An 18,816-nucleotide genomic window follows, 5' to 3' on the forward strand; every position below is an offset into this window, starting at 1 on the left:
GTTTCCAGTGAACCCTAGAAAGACAGTGTCTCATGCAAGAGCTCCAGTTAACCAATGACAAAAAAACAGGCTTTTTCCTTCTCTCTAACCAGTCTCTTTCTTACTCCCTAAGCAGCTCCTGTGTCTGCACTGGGTACAGATTTGCTGTTAGATAACCTGTAAGGAATTTTAGAACTGCATAGATTTCTATTTTCTGTTTTCTATTATGCGGGTGCACATCTAATTTGGTTAAAGTAAACCAACCAAACTTCTAAAATGATTCCCAAATTAATGTTTTGCATGCTTAACATTCATCTGAAGAGGAAGAAGAGTATTTCTGAATTAATTCCTGAATTTTCCTCATTGGTTCAGGCATGTCTACGTCCACTCAAAGCATAGGACATGGCTGCAAACACACTTGTATCAGAACTTGCGTTTCAACCAGGTGGCCAGAAGTTAGTGGCATGAGGCTGATTAAAATAACTTCAAGTTTCTTTGGGTCGTGTCAATTTGTAGTTAGATTGGGGTCAATTTGACTCAAAATTCTAGTTGGAATTGCTTTTGCTTCTGTTACTATAATAGTTTCTGCAGTTTAGTTAAAATTTTTCATGGATTTATTTGCTTTATTAAAAAAGTCTTAGATCCTTATGTTTTTCACAGGCAATTATTCCACTCACAAAGTAATATATTCTGCTAGCATGCCATTTTGTGTCTCTGAAAGAAAGTCAAAACCAACTGGAAAGATAGGGTATGTATTGGCAACATATAGACAACTGAAATCTAATCTATGCTAGAAAATCAGATATTCTTGGGCAAAAAAAATGGAAAAGTGGAATTTTCAAGTATTGCATAGTTGATATTGAACAATTTTACCAAAAATATTTCTGCAGTGCATCCTTCACCCAAAGCAAATCCAAATCATTGTAGTTTGGAAACTCTTATAGTGAATGAGTTATTCATCCATATAAGGGCCCTCTACCGTTTTGTTTATTCTTATCTTATTTAACTTCAACTTTTGTCCCTGGTCCTCACTCCCACACATTCCACCTCCATTTTATTCTAAAATATCATTATAACATATCACTTTAAGGTATATAGTCTATAAGCTTTTCATATGGTATTTTATAATAAATCTCATTCTGTTCCCTATTTTTCTAACTCTGCCTTATGATTGTGAATAGGTCAGGCTCTGTACTGTATGAGGGCCAGTGTAAAATGAGAATGCAGGGCCCCTTGTTAAAAAGTTATGAAGAATTTCAAGACTATGACAACAGAGTAGTAAACAAAATATGAGGCACTTCTAAGCACAGGGTCTGTGCTGTTGCACATGTCACACATCTATCAAGTCAGTCCCTCTTGTGAGAAAACAGCATGTTCATGCAGTTTGTTTCTTCTTACTGTCCCATAGAATTTCACAGTATCCACCTTTTAACTATTATGCCCCCCAGGGATAGATAATTTCATTTCCTCAAATTGTCCACTGTTACAAACTTCAGCATTTATAATCCCCATTATGGAATTATGTGAGAATTTCTTTGAGACATATTTCTAGGAATGAGATCTTTTGGTCATCAGTCATATGGTTGTTCAATCTTACAATATGCTGCCAGATTGTTCTAGAATAGGCTGTGTGTGCTCCCATCAACAGTGCTGAGGGTACCCATTTCTCTACCTACTTAGTTTGCAAATATCTGTCAGTCTGTCATTTCTCTATTCATTTCATCTATGATTCAACTCATTGAACAGAAACCCATCTCTGTTTACATATTGACTTTTACATTAATATTTGTGCTTTTAGGGTCTTATCTGAACTTATTTTCCAGCCCCTAGATCATGAAATAACAGGGCAAAGGTGCTTTCCCTCCCCCATCTTAGTCCTGTGGTGGCTTTAGGGCCCTCAGAGGGGGCAGGGCCCATCCCGCTCTTTTGCTTCTCCTCCTGCCTTATCACACTGGAGGGGTAGGTGCTCTTTTAGGAACACTTTCTCTCCTCCTTCCATCTATGCCTTTAAGTCTGAACCAGGAATTTGGCATTGTGTCCTCAAGGCGGTTAAATTCCCCCATGTTTATATAATGACTTCTATTGTTTTGGTTTATTGCTTTGGTGTACCATCCCCTGAGGTTTGCATTTTTATGGGCCTGTTGGTAGGGATCTAGGCTATCTGTGAGGTTTAGGATCTCTATTTTAGGGAATGTAATCCTCCAATTCTATGCACTGAATACCTTCTGAATGTGCCTGTCTGTACATGCACCTGGTATCCTGAATGGCTGGAATATACTGGAGATTATGAGTCAGAGGGAAACAAGGTCCACGGACAAGACAAACATCAAAACTTACTCCCTCTGCTAATGACTAGAGTAATTCATTAAGGAATGTGGATTTTCCTAGGTAGAGGGTGTTAATTTTGAAAAGTCTGAAGATCTGAGTATTTTGTTGAATCTAAGATGCTCTCATTTGTAAAACGTACCACTCATTATATTATCTACTCCTACGAAAGAAAGACAATGTCAATTATATTTGTAAGACATCATCAACTGTAAAGAGCTTTGAAATGTACAAAAATGCACTTTGAAATCAATGAAATATAGTTTATTATAATGCAGGAATCATAAAATCTTTGTAAATATTTTCTTTATGAATCAGATTTACCTATGATTAAAATACTCGCGTGCTCTGGCACATCATGAAGGGAAATCACCTAGGATTCTGCAAGCCCCAAATGTCTTTTCTTTTGATTATGTAGGGGCTTTAAGAGGCAACAGCTATTGGGAAAGTGTCCTGAGGCTGGTAACCCATTAACTTTAATTATCACCTAAACTCTATTTGTAAATATTATAATGTTCATTTTACAGATGAGGAAACTAAAATTCAGGGAGATTATAACATGCTTAGAGAACTAGCAAATGAAGAATAAATAACATGACATTTAACCCCTCATCAAGACATTTAATTCATAGAGCACCAAATGACTGAGTGCCCTATCATACAGGTATTTGATACTTTGCTATAGGTCTCATAGTTCAAATAGCCCTCTGTAGACACAATCTATATGTTCTGAAATATAGAAATACAGTTTATAATTCAGTCCAAGTGAGTTTTTTAAGTCAAAATTTATCTAGGTTTATGTTATCACACAATAAACTATATGTAGAGACAGGGCACAATCTGTCCATTCTATAAAATGGAAGGAGGCAAAAAAAATTCCTCCTCCACTCAAAATATTTTCTCTACGGACTGGTTGTGCATGGTGCCTGCCTTTATAAACAGCTTTGAAATTTATATTTTTAAAGAAAGAAAAACCCTAGAAAAACAGAAGAATTAACACACATTCGAAAGCTAATTCTTTGAGTAAAAATAATTATACAAAAAAAAGAGAGAAAAAGTAATGTTTAAGGTTCAGAATAAGAAAAAAAATACAATTCTTTGTACAGAGACAATTTAAAAACAAACCAAAGGGAATGCTCTAAGACATTGTGTCAGCGTATCCCAAAGAGCATAACTTGGAGCAATAGTTCTACAAAAAGACGAGTTAAACAACAGCAAAATGTTCCCAGCCAAAAATGTTTAGAAACTCTTTACATTGTACTCTTAGAAATTCATGATGCACATTAGCTTTATAGATGCTTCTGGATGAAATGGAAAAGTTTATTGTGAAATATAAATGATCAATGGTAACTCTAGAGGCAATAGAAAACATGAATAGATCTTAGAAGAAATTTAAAAAGCAGTAAAAGATCTCTTCATGAAAAACGGCATTACCATTAAAGGCATTATAGATGATAGTTTTGTCAAATTATTAAAGAACAGGCAATTCTTATGCTACCTAAACTATTACAGAACATCAAGAAGGAGATTTTTGTAATGTATCTGATGGGCTAGAATAACCTTCATTAAAACAAAAAGTCAAAAAAGTTAAAGGCAACTACAGACCATGCTTACATATAAATCGTGATATGTCAATGCGAAATAAAACATGAGCAAATATAATCCACCAGGTAGGGTTCATTCTAGTTATGCAAAGATAGAATAATATAATGAAATCTTTCAATATGAAAGTGTATTTTAATACCACGACTTTAGGACACAATAAAGCCTTGTTTAAGATCTGTGAACAAAAGATTATTTCCTAAATGGCATTAGAGCAATTGACCAAATATTTGGAAAAAAATAAAGCTAGATACTTGCATCATTTCAAATACTGAAAGAAATTCCATGTGAATTAAGGATTTAGATGTGAAACCCAACAATATAAAACCAGAAGGAAACGTAGGTAAACATTTTTATAATATTTGAGTTAGCAAGGGCTTCCTAAATATGATACCAAAGGGAGAATTCATGACAATAAATCATTAATAGACTAAACTACACAAAATTTCAATAGTTCTACATTCCTAAAAGCGCCACAAAGAACCCTCAAAAACAGTGAATTAGAAAAATATTTGCAACCTACATATAGTCAGTTAAAATTTTTATATATGAGAAGTAATTAGGAATCAACAATAAAAGCACTCCATTTGAAAAATGGGAAAAGCTCAGGTATGAAAAATTCACAGAGGTTAAATATAAATAGAAACCATACGTATGAACGAATGTCCAAATTCACTATTAATCATAGAAGGGCAAAATCAAACATTAAGAAATCACTTTTTTCCTATAAAGGTAGCCAGTATAAAGCATAATGCTAATGCTCAGTGGGTATCAGTGGCCTTGTCAGAGCAGGTGGCTGAGATCTGGGAGGCAGGTGAGGTTGAGAGACCTTGAGGAGGCCCACGCTCGATGTCTGATAGAATGATCTAAAGGTTACATGTGCACTTAGGACTATGGAGGGGGACTGGATGATCACTCATCTCAGTGCCTTCCAGCCTTGACTTCTAAGGCCATTTGAAACTAATGCACTGAACAAGCAAGGTGTAACTAGAGAAACTCATTTTTGTTTCTTACTGCTTTTATAAATCTGCCGTGGGGGACTAATTATTTGCCTGTCTGCATGAAAACTCAGGAAAACCCCATGACTTCTCCAAGGAATAATCACATTTCAATCTTGATTTAGAATTAAAATTTCTCTACCTTCTCCAATTGGACCTGTGTCAAACTAGCCTCAGATCAGAAGCCAGCATTAAAAAAAGGAGTAGGTTGGCTCACACTCTCTCTCTCTGCTGCTTCTACCCTTCATCTCCCAATTTTCTAACCTGGGTTTCTAATCCCACCAGTGCTTTCCAGTCTTGATTGTGTCTAAAACTGACTCTCTCGTGGGATTCTTTGGAGAATTCCATCTGCAGCTCCACAGACAAGGCACATGCGTCTCTATTCCAGATGCTCGCTTACTCCTGCAGCTCTAAGTTATCTGGTGATACGTCCAGCTTCTTTCTGCCCATGTTTGTTTGGTCTTCCAGGCAGTCCTCCTACACAAGATCAAAGACAAGCCTATGATGACTGTCTCCCCATGCCCCACATCCAGCCCGCCTCTTCTTTCCTAGCTCAAAAAGCAGCCAGTCGGGCCATCTCTAGATCTTTAGCTTTCCAGGTAGAGTCAAACGCCAGGCTGCTGTTTCCCAAAGTGTAGAGTATGTACTTTACCCTCGCCAATTTTCCCTGTTGAAGTTCTTTCTTTGGGCCTGAACTGAGGGGCAGGAACTTACATCTTTGTTCCCTGGAGGAGGGAGAATGAGCAGGGAGAGGAAGAGTTGAGATTCACAGCACAGTAATAAGTTTCTCCAAAAATCTTCCCCTGAAATCCACAATTCCTGACCTTTCAGATCCTTGATATGTGTGTTGGAGGAGGTCAGTGACAGAATGTGACTGCCAGTTGACCGGCAATCTGCACTCCGGTCAGGAGTAATGGGAGGCCCCTCATCCCCTCCCCTGTCCTTGGAATGTGTGTTCTTTCTGCTTGCCTTCCCCACACTAGAAGCTGCCCCAAGGACACAGCCTTGAGGTAGTAAGCTGTTGTTGAGATCATCTGGACAGTAGATGTGACTAAACCCAGGTAAGTCCTCTGTATAAACTTTTAAGATTCTGGTGGGCAGGTGCAAAGATCTCCTTTTCTCGAGACTACCTAAGACAAGTCTTGTAAGTAAGTTCCCTTGCATGTTAAACCTCCCACCTACCAACCTGGAGTGGTCTGCCTCTTTCTTAGGTCTCTACTTGCCCTCCATTATGGAGGATAATTTACAAACCAACAATGTATGAGAATCTAAGAGGTGAAACATTTCCTCCTATCTTTATTGTAAGTTTGCATAGGAGTCTAGCCCTTCATTTGGAGTATCGATTCTATTGCATTGGGTCTCAACAGAAATTCCCATTTTAACACCCCCAAGAACTATTACAAATCTGAGAAATTATTAGTTAGCTCAACAAATTTTAGCTAAGCAAAACCCATTGTGGACTTTTTTTTTTTTTTAATAATTTTATTTATTTATTTTTTCCCCCAAAGCCCCAGTAGATAGTTGTATGTCATAGCTGCACATCCTTCTAGTTGCTGTATGTGGGACCCGGCCTCAGCATGGCCGGACAAGCAGTGCGCCGGTGCGCGCCCTGGATCCGAACCCAGGCCACCAGCAGCGGAGCGCGCGCACTTAACCGCCAAGCCACGGGGCCAGCCCCCCATTGTGGACTTTTGACCTCCAGAACTGCAAGATAATAAATTTGTGTTGTGTTGTCACTAAGTTTGTGGTGTCCAGCAATAGGAAACTAACACATTATTCATTTGCTTGTAGGTTTCTCCCACTAGATTCTCAGCTCTTTAAAGATAGGGATATTTTTTAATTCAAGTGTAATAAAGCATAAGCAAGAATGTATAAGATGTTGAATAAAGTTTGCCTAACGTGAGTTTATTAAACAAAGAGGTTAATATGTATCTGATGCATTAACAATCATTTCAGTTTTTTGAAGTACCAATAACAAAATTGTTTATCACTTTCCTTTCATTAATTGTTTCCATGTAAATTTTACTTCAAGAGAGAAGAGGATTGTTTCCAAATTCAATTGATAGTTATGTTAAACTTGCACTTATTTTCCTCTCTGTCTTTCTTCAGATGCTTCGTAAATGTCTTCATAGAATCATGAGATTTTAGGGCTCATGGAATTCTTAGAGATTATGTATTCATATTTCTTCATTTAAAGGAAACTTACACTTTTAAGAAGGTAGGATTAACTGAAGGTTTGTGGCAGAGCTAAGGCTAGAACTGATTTCTTGTCCAGTATTAATTTTACTAAATTACTGTCTTCCTTAACCAAAAGTCACAAACATTATATGCATATATGTACATGTACATATAACTGCATGTGTGCACACAAACACACACAGATTATTCATAGAATATTCACAGATTCTAAAGATTAAGAGGTGAATATATCTTTGAGGGACCATTTTTTGTCCAGCCAACCACAAGCACAGGTGGATGAATAGAACTGATAATCTTTTCTTTTCATATTGAGTCTGGATTTAGAGTGTCACAATTTATGTTTTATAACTCACATATGTTGCATGTATTTTGAATACATCAAATATTACATGACAACAATATTTTTACAAGACATTTACTCACTTAGAGACAGTCTGGTGGTACAAGTTCATTTATGGGAGGTGACCAGGAGAAGCACAGTAAACAGGGTAAGGTTTTTATGCAGATTTAAGTTGTTGTCTTCTCCATTGATAAGAGTTTCTAGAGATTTAGAGTGTTCCTTCCCTTTCAGGTACAGAGATGGAGACACTCTTACAAACAGAAACTTCCGTTATAAATGTAAATGTCTCCTATAAAAGGGTAATTTCTACTCAGTTTTCAGAGCTTTTTCTATGTCTGCTATTTCCTCAAATTAATCAGCCTAAAATAATTTTTATGCCAATTTTAGGCATGTTTTTGGGTGACAAATTCTGCTCTCCTTCAACACCATTAGTCATGAATTGGAATCTGGATTCAGACCAGCTTTAAAGCCTATGTTCTACTATTCTGCCTTGCAATAAAGGAAAAAAAAAAGATTAGGAATAAACAGTGGGGAAAACATCTTCTCATTAGCTCATGTATATATTTTTTATATAAACTAACCAAGACTTTAAGGTCAATAAGTATTTTAAACTATTTTAATGGTCAAGATTCCTTTATTAAGAGCTCAAATGTTTGGATGTGCTATTTGGGTTTTTCATTTTTTACCATCTCAATCATTTCAGACTGATAGTGCAGTTTTCTAAATTAGATGCTCAATAGTCAGCCTAAATGAATTCCCTTTTGGTGCTATGTATTGAGTTCAGCCTTCAAGTACAGGAAGAGCTATATCTTGGACCATTCACAGATAGAGTCCAAGGGATACTTTTGAATGAGAACATTTACCATAATACTTTGGGAACACATAAGAATGACTTTGTGCTCGTGTCTTTCTGCAGAACAAGTGGCAGGTATCTGCTTCTGAAGCAACCACTTTACTATGTCCTTGATGATCAGAGCTCCTCTGGACGGATTTGTCTTTCTGAGTCCACCATGCTCTTTATTCATGGGATATAACAGAGATTCCAGAAAGAACTTTTAATTCTTTAATTCCAGAAGATAGTTAGCTCATTTGAAGGTGACATAAGTGAAATCAAATCCTGACACGGACAAAAGAGGAACCAAACAAGTCCAGGAAGAAAAACCTCCTATCACATACTAATTATTCTTGAAGGTATACCTTAGTATTTTGATAGGAGAATGGAAATTCAGAGAACAGTAACACCTTCTGAAATAGAAACAGATATTCTATTATTATTTTAATACCACAGTCTGTCATATCATGACAGGAAAAGATATTTTCAAGAGAAACTCAGAAATAAACTTGATTCTGATTTAGGAATTCTGCCCTCTGTTGATTAAATCAAAAGCTGGAAATTGTGAGAGACTCCTTATGTTGAACCTGATCAGGAGAGACGAAGTCACAAAACGAAGGTTTAGATATTCCACCTCTAATGTGAGGTTGAGAATGGGAGCTTTATAGTATTGATGTTGTATGGGAGGAGATGATGGGAAGAAGGGACTGGGGAGTGGAATTTTATTAGGAATATAGTACTTGCATAGATTGAGTTTAATGTGGCTATTTTGAGAAAAAAGATAAACATTAAGAACTAAAATGTGGATATAAATTAGATAGACCCTATGGTCTTAGAGGAAACAAATTGCACTTGGCGAAAAAAGAATCAATAGAAAGTTTTCTCAAGGATGAATTATATTATTGGGATTGAGGAATTTCATTGTGGGGGAACAAAATTTGCCTCCCTAAGTGTTCTAGTTTGGCATGCAGACTATTTTGAGCTGATGGCAAGCAAGACCCAGCAGATTCAAGAAAAAAAAAAAAAACTTTTATCTTTTCCTTAACTATCTAAAGAATTTAGATAGGGGGCCTGGCCCAGAAAGAGAGTTATTACCAAGAGCTAACTTTTTATCTGAATGACCTATGTGTGTGGCAGGACAAACATGTAATTACCAAGCATCTCCTCTTTTTATTGTCATGTGAGTTACCCTCCTCCCCTTTGAAGCCCCAGGCCCCCATCCCACTCCTTAACTCACAATAGCGTACAAGCCTCAACTGCCCAACTTGTCCTTGGTTCTCATCGTCTTTGTGGGGCCCTTGTACATATATGATTAAATTGGTTTTTCTCCTATTAATCAACCTCATGTCATTTTGATAATCAGACCAGCCAGAAGAACCCAGAGGGGTAGAGGAAGAATTTTTTCCTCCCCTACATCATCAATAAATGTATGACAAGGAAGAAATGAGAAAACAAGAAGGAAGAACTGGTATAGACAGAGTCTTAAGATACGTATAAACCAAATACAATGTATTTGAGTGTTTATGTCCAGATTTGGACAAATTATTAGTAAAAAACACATTTATGAAAGAATCATGGAAATATGAACATTGCCTAGATATTTGATAATATTAAGGAATTTTTCATTTGCTTGGTTTTTAGGAAGTTATTTCTATTGTGGTTATGTTTTTAAATTTTCTTATATTTAAAAGCTATATAATAAAATATAGATGAAATGATATGATGTCTGAAAATTTATTTAAAACAATCTATTGCTGGTTGTGGAGGGCTAAAGATGAAACAAAATTGTTTATATATTAATAATTATTTAGGCTAGAAGACAGTATTTTAGGGTTATACTATTTTGCCAATTTTTGTGTTTAAAAACTTGAAAAATAAAAGTTTTAAAAAGAAATAACTAATAAGATGATGAAATAAATCAAACTCAGGGAATTATAAGTTTCACACTAAGTTTATGAATACGTTTTGGAACGATTAAGCCAATACCACGTATATTTGTTATGTATATGTGATTTTAAGAGAATCTGGCACATTGAAGAAATGGACAGATTAGCCACATGGAGAAAAATAATTGATAGTTAAATTATTTGTTAATAAGAAATTAGTGAAGGCATTAATTATAGAGGCACATAATAATAAGCTTCAATATAGTCATGCACCGCATAACGACATTTTGGTTGATGATGGACCACATTTATGATGGTGGTCCCATAAGATTAGTACCATACAGCCTAGGTGTGTATTAGGCTATACCATCTAGATTTGTGTAAGCACACTCTATGATGTTCTCACAACGACAAAATCGCCTAGAGACACATTTCTCAGAACGTATTCCCATCGTTAAGGAATGCATGACTGTAATGGAACAAGAGCTCCTATGTGTCTGCCTGTGCCATGCAGTACAGAAGATATAATGAGAAGCAACATGGGTTCCCTGAATTTACAGGGTTTACAAATCTGGAAGCAGTGGTAAAAACACATCACACATACCTACCGTACAAAACAAAGAGGTAAGAGCAGTAACAAGGGTAAAAATGTACTAGGTAGCATGGGATCATGTGGAAGATTTATTTGTGTTAGGACTTGATTTGTTGGCGTGCAGTATTGGACAAACTTAGATTTTAGAGTTAGGAAGACCTGAGTTCAAATCCCGGTTCCACTATTTGCCATGAGATTTTTGCACACACAATTTATCTTTAGCATCTTTTCTTTGTCAAATTGATGTAATATTATCAATTTTGTAGTATTTTTGTGGGAATTGTGAAGACATGTATAAAGTACTTAGCAGAATGCTAGTTTTCCCTTACCTTTTGTTTGTGAACTTCTCTAAGACTTAATTCCTTTTTTTTAATAGATAAATTTCCCAGATTTTTAACACGGTATCTTAACATTCTAAGTAAAATGAGCACAAGCACCATCTGTTGATTAAAGAGAGTAAATGCTCTGGATTAAGAGGAAAAACACAAGCAAACCTCCAAATCTACCCTCTAGTGGCAAATTTGGGTAACTGCATAGTTCCTGTAAAATTTCTTTGTTAAAATAGATTATGTAGGAAAATATGATTTTAAGTAACAGTGTTTTTCTCATAATAATAAGCTGCATGTACCTGTTTGGCCACTTATGGAATTAATTTTATAGAACAGTTAAATTTTAGATCTGTAAAAACAAAACACTGCTAGATTTGCAGCAATTCTGATATAGCCACACAGCATATTTCCTTATCAATGGCATAGGTTTCTGCATGTAGTCTGAAATATATAATACTATTAGGTCATTCATTTAAAGTTCAATTTGACTTCAGAATACTTTAACAGCTGAAGTAACCAAGATTATGTTATAACAGAGGGTTGGAAAATTACCAACCCTCTTTAAACGATGCCCACATCTATGCTTCAATCTGTGTACCTTGTAGCTATAGACTGGAATATCATTAATATCAACATTAGGCACAAGGTTACCATTAAGATTAGCAAGATAATACCATAAGCAAGATTTTTTTCTTTACTATTTCAACTGTCTCCTTTGTTTCATATCTGGATAAACTGAAGTTGGTAATAGCTAAGGTTAGTCTGGAATGGAAGTATAAGTCAGTAAGCTGAATCACATTACAAGATATGAGAATAGTCTCTAATAAGAGATATATTATTTACTATATTTAATGAAATAAAAGATCACCATAGGTATAAGTAGTTTAGAATTGTGAGTTTCTGAGTATAAAGCATAGCCCAATGGAAGCAAATCAACAACAGCACAACAAAAGGTGGTCTTTTTAGGAGACTTAAAACAGTGATTTCCAAAGCAGGGATACCAGACCAGCAGCATCGGTACACCTGGGAACTTACTTGAAATGCAAATTCTTAGACTCATCCCAGACCTACTGAATCAGGAACACTGGGGGTTAGCCCTGGCAATTTGTGTTTGAACAAATCTTCCAGGTGATTCTGATGCATGCTACAGGTTGATGTTGGGAGACTATTCTTCAGGATATTTCTGCACTCCTCAGATCAGTTTTTGTTCCAGACTATCTTTTCATAGATGTTTGCATAGCAAACAGCTTTGGAAGACAGAGACAGTGTCTCTTTCCAGGATAGAGGGCAGATTTGTTCCTGACCAGTATAATAAAGAAAACATCTCTCTCTGGGGCAGAGATTGGGCAGGTTTGCTAGCAGGCTTCTTTATAAAATTGGGAGTTTCCTAAGCTTGGGGTTCCACACTGTGATGTAGACTCACTGTATGCGCGTCTACCTGGCTCCACTTTCACATCTCTATGGACCTTGGGGAACAAGGGGAATGAGAAAGCCATGACATCTGCTGTGCTATGAGTAATAACGTCCTTTGTTTCTGACCTGGGAGTTTCCTGTCTTTCCAGCATCCAGGAAATTGCGGCAGGCCACCTCGCTGGCTTGCAAGACTATGCACATCTACGATAGTTGAGAGCTACCGGACTAGAACACTCAAATAGATTGGATCTCTCTCATATTAGTCAGTTCTCTGCTCAGGTGTCACTTCTCAAAGGGGCCTTGCCCGATCTCTCTGTTTAACATAATGCCCTGTATCGTTCCTACTCCCCTAGCTGCTATATTTTTATTATCAGTGATTATTATTACCTGATATCATAATGTATATCTGTTTATATTTTATTATCAATCTTCACCACTAAAATGTAAGCTCTATGAGGGCAAAGAGTTTGTCTTTTGTTCCTGCACCTAAAACAGTGTGTAACTTCATAAATATTTTTAAAATATAAATATTTGTTAAATGAATATCAGTATAATGTATTCTATATCATTTAGGCTTATTAAATGAATATAAATATTTTTCACAAGCAGTGCAAATTTAATAGACCAAGAAATTTTTCAAAAATTTTAACCTAATAGATCAGTTTTGGCCTGTTTTGGCAAATTTAGCCACATTTCGTATCACTACTTTGACAGGCATGTGGCAGAAATTATATAAAATAACTCTGGGATATAATTTCCAGTCTCTTCCCACCTCTTTTTTGGTTTGAATTTGCTTTAGAGCTAAACCATTTACAGATCTTCTAATCTTTTATCTCCTTTGTTGATTTGACCTGTTTTGAATTCAAGTAGCCTTTAGAATTCTGAGAATATTAAATATATGCTATGAGATGCTTCAAAATGAAGGTGTAAAACACAGAATCCTAAGTTCCCTAGAACACAAAATTTGAAGCTCTTTGAAAGGGTATATTAATATTTAGATGATTAAAATTGTTTGGCAGAATATTTACTCCAGGGAAAGTAATTCTATTTCTGACTAGGTACCTGTGTCCCTATGCAAACATTCTCAGTGAGAACTATATATGTGTGTATAAATATATGTATAATTTTATTTGTATATGTGTAATATTATACATAGTATATTATTTATAAAATATAGATTTATACATATATAAAATAAATAATATATATTTGTAAATATATGTATTTATACTTATAAACATTTATATACACATACATGAGCATATATTCTTCAGTGTTTCACAACCTGATCTAACACATTTAAGAAAAGGAAATAAGGATTCACAAACAGAGCCACCCACTTCCCTGTGAATATTTTTACATCATACCTCTGCACTTAGTAGGTACTGACCTTGCTACAATAACATAAATTGAACAATGTAATACTAAGCTAGGTACTGAGTCTACTGGGATACATGGATTGTGTTCACTTCATTAAGGAGCAGTGGATTGTTGGGACTTGTGAGACCTTGAATTGAGGAACATTAAAAAAGCATGAACATTTCTATTGAATGTTGAGCTCACAGACATGGCAACTTAAGAAGCTCTCATTTGGAGAGCCAACTGGATGATATGATAGATGAGATAAAAACCTGGGAAGAATGAGCAGCAAACCAAATGAAGACAGGAAGAAGAGAGAAGTTTTCAGACACTTTCAGGCTTAGAAATAACCTTGAAATAATTACACAAGAGGGTTAAAATTCATAGAAATATAATTCATTAGGTGCCAAAATGTATAATATTAAAACAAAATAATTAGATGTAGACCAGCTGGTTCCTCAGATTGGGTCTAACTTGACTCCATAATTGCATGTAACCTTTCCATTTTTATTAATATGACTTTGTTGGTTTACTTAAAGATAATCAGCCTTTGAGGAACTGATTTATACTAACCAAAATCACAAGAAAGACCTGATAAGTCTGAATATCAACACTTGATATGTGCAAAGAAATTATCTGCTATTTCGTAGGTCAGACACTGATATTGGCTGCTCTACGAACTTCCCACTTAGTAGGTTGGTCTATCTTGAAGCTAAGTTACTATAAGAAGATTGTCTGGTATGTAAGAGCAAAGAAATATGATTTTAATAGACAGTGCCTTGGAGCTATACAAATAATAATGGGTAATATTGACTGAATGCCACCATGGGTCATGCATTATTTATAATAGAATGTCTGGCATAGAGAAGACACTCTATAGATATTTGTTCAATAAATGAATGTGGAAATCCTCACAACAACCCTACGAGGTAGATACTCTTATTATTTCCACTGGGGAAATTGAGGCTCAGGAAGATAACAGCTTTCCCCATATGATAAATCATTGATCTAGAACTTGAACACAGGTTACTCTGACTTCATACTTCAAGTTTATAACTATTTTTTATGCTGCTTTTTTTTTTTTTTTTTGGTGAGGAAGATCAGCTCTGAGCTAACATCTGATGCCAATCCTCCTCTTTTTTGCCGAGGAAGATTGGCCCTGGGTAACATCTGTGCCCATCTTCCTCTACTTTATATGGGATGCCGCCACAGCATGGCTTGATAAGCAGTGTGTCACGTGCGCCCAGGATCTGAACCTGAGAAGCCTGGGCCACTGAAGCGGAGCGCACACACCTAACCGCTGCGCCACCAGGCGAGCCCTGATACACTGCTTTTGTGAAAACGCATACATTCTTCTCTACCTTCAAATTGACGAGAATATGCTTAGTTTTAGGTTCCCATATATCCATACTTACTGTAGACCTTCTTATGACATCACTTTGTTATGGTGCCTTGACTTGTTTTACAGTTTATTTTAGCTATAATTTAATATCTTTGATGAGGTTTTGGACTCAATGCTATTATCAACAGCACATGGGAAAACTACTTATTAGGGTGAGTCATTTAAGCAGATAGTTCATTTCACCTATATTTTTATTTGTTTTCCTGAGTGTTACTTTCTAAAGAAAATTCTAGCGTGGCATCTTACTTGTATGCCTTAAATGCTTTTCCTTGTTTGACTTAGATTATATACGGCCTTTACAATCTGATATCCTTGAGTAGGGCTAGGACGAAGACCAACTGAGACATGGCAAAGCAGAGGAGGTGTGCATCTGGACACTCAAATCCTTTCCTGTACCTTCAGATATCTTCCTTTCTTTACTTTTTTCTTGCCTCCATTCCTTCTTTCTCATTCTAATGTCTATCCAGCTACTTCTCACTTCTTTTCTCTCATACTTGCCGAGAAAGCTCCCATTCAACTGGCATTTTTCTTACGCCAGAGATCTGTGTAAAGCCCAGGAACTCATACTCAGTATTACTTTGAATAATGCTTCATAAAATCCTTAGCATTCCTCTCCCATTTTTTTCCCTCAGATAACTCTAGAAATATTTAATTTGGCAGTATAACAGAGCTATATATGATGGCTTTCTGCAGCAAAAAGAGAAGAGTACTTGGACTAGATTTTGTTTGGATTCCAGCCCTGACAATGCCAATTGTATGATCTTAGCAAGTTACTCAATCTTTATGAGCTTTGATATCTTTACTGGGAAAATGATGGGATTAGACTAGGTAATTGCTTAGACCCTTTCAATTTTGAAATATCAGGATTTTAAAAATATGTGATGTCATTTCTCGTAGGTTTTAGATTTAGATATTTGTTCATAAATATTAGCCTTTGTGTGAGTTATGCCCAGAAACAGATACCTACTTGCCACTCCAAAATAAGTTGGGAAGAACTTCAGAGGAGAATGTGAGCAACAATATGATGGTGCAAGTTAAGAGGTATATTTGAGGCACAATGAGGAGATAGTTTGATTGGAAGGAAGGCTACTAGTTAAAGTAATTGGAGAAGAGATAGTATAGATTATTAACTCTAGATTTATGAGGATTTTTGATGGCGGGTTGAAGAAGTTGAACTTAAGAGGTTGAAGAATGGAGAGGATCTTAGGAATTAGTTTGGAATGTTAAGCATAGAGACTAGAGAAAGGAAGACCATTTAAAATGCTACTGCAAAAGTTCAAGCATTAAGTGTTCACAGCTATCATGGTAGAGAAGGAGATGAAGAGCTGATATTTTTTAAAAATTGACAGAAAAATGAATATGAACTCCAGATGTATTTTATCTTAAAAAAAATTACCTAGCTCTCTTCATTGAAAAAGCCTAAAAATTATGAGCAACCCAATAACAATGATCACCCTCACTGGTAGAATAAGATCTTGTATTACCACCCTAAAAAGAATCAGGACTTCTTAGAGAAATTATTGATTCCAGAGCAGGGCTGCAAAATACAAGATGACGGGTTTTGTCAAAAGGACTTTGGAGCTAATTTATAGAGGCTCTCACAAGCAATAGAGCGGATAATTTTAATATCAATAAGAATAAAAACTGCATTGAATTAAAACACATCAAATATTCATAGAAACATGAATTTATTATGATACTAAGAGAAGAATAATCAATTTTGGAAATTGATTAAGGGAAAGAATTGTGCATTTTGTGTAGCCAAACAGTATATGAAGAAAATTTTCTCTTATGGAAGTATCACAGCTAATAAATGAAGAAGAAATGATTAAATTAGAATGTCACCATTCTCTACCTCTAATGTACTATCAGATTTTGGTACTGAAAATAAATGGCCACAGGTATCCTAAAAATAGGGATAGTTAGGCATTATGATCCTCATTATGTAAGAACACAACACGGTCTGTGAAGTTGTTTTTCCAAAAAAATATTAATCTGATCATGGTTGTAATTTACAAGAGTGGTTCTCAGTATGGAGGGTGGATAATTTTGCCCCTAAGGTGATATTTGGCAATGTCTGGAGACATTTCGGGTTGTCACAACTTGGGATGTGTGTGTTCTACTGGCATCTGGTGGGTTGAGGCCAGAGATGCTGCCAAATATCCTACAATTCCCAGGACGATAAAAAATTATCTGGCCAGAAACCTCGATAGCATTGAGGTTAAGAAATCCTGATTTATGGGAAATATGAAGCAGAGAGGAACACGTTAAGTGATACTACTGGAATATAATCAGCAAAACTACAAGAAAAAAGACACAGTTTCTTCAACAACAATAACAAAAAATTTCAAAGAATAGAAAGAAAAGAAAGAGGTAACCTACACCAAAGAGACAAGAGACAGATCAATCAATAAAGAGTAAAGACCTCATTTGGTTTCTAATTCAAACAAACTGTAAAAAAAAATTGACGATGAGAAATTGGAAATTTGAACACTGACTGGATATTTAATGATATTAAGGAAAGTTTAGATGTGATAATGGTATTGCTATGTTACAAAAAGAGATCTTATCTTCTTGAAATACTCATGGATGAAGTATGTGATGTTTCAAATTTGCTTCAAACTAAGATGGAAGGAAGGAAGTAGCTAGAGAAATAAATCCTTGAAGATCAGCTGATATGTTAAACAGTTCAGATTTAAGAATGAAAGATATTAGCAGAGCTGCTGTGGGAGCAAATATATTTCTTTGTGTTCAAAGACCAAAACCAAACCTGTCCATGTTTATTAAAGAAAGGCAGTTAGCTAGAGAAGCACAGGAGACTGTAAGAATGTAACGATTGTTCTTTCTTGAGAAGGCAGAGTTGATGAAACATCTGATTCCTTAACTGGCTATAACACCATGAATATTTGTCACTAGTCACTGAAATTCTCATGTCAGTTTATTAAAGGCTGCCCATAAAGTTCACTGAAATATTGAAATAAAGGCTCCTAAATGATCTTTATTCAGCAACTTCTTATTACCACTTTAAACATAAAGGGGAAAGGGGCCGGCCCCGTGGCTTAGTGGTTAAGTGCGCGCGTTCTGCTACTGGCAGCCCGGGTTCAGATCCGGGGCACGCACTGACGCACCGCTTCTCTGGCCATGCTGAGGCCGCGTCTCACATACAGCAACTAAGAAGGATGTGCAGCTATGACATACGACTATCTACTGAGGCTTTGGGGGAAACGTAAGTAAATAAAAATTATTTAAAACAATATGTAAGTAAATAAATAAAGGGGAGAGGGGTCAGCCCAGTGGCCTAGTGGTTAAGTTCAGTGCACTCCGCTTCAGCAGCCCAGGTCTGGGGGTTCTGTTCCTGGGGGCAGACCTGCACCACTGGTCAGTGGCCATGCTGTGGTGGCAATCCATGTACAAAATAAAGGAAGATTGGCAACAGATGTTAGCTCAAGCCATATCTGCCTCAAGCAACAGGAGGAAGATTGATGATAGATGTTAGCTCAGAGAAAATCTTTCTCAGCAAAAAAATAAATAAATAAGATAAATTTAAAAAAGAAGACTAA

Source organism: Ceratotherium simum, chromosome 6, assembly GCF_057802395.1.
Source record: "Ceratotherium simum simum isolate JZ-2026a chromosome 6, ASM5780239v1, whole genome shotgun sequence".
NCBI classification, from domain to species: domain Eukaryota; kingdom Metazoa; phylum Chordata; class Mammalia; order Perissodactyla; family Rhinocerotidae; genus Ceratotherium; species Ceratotherium simum.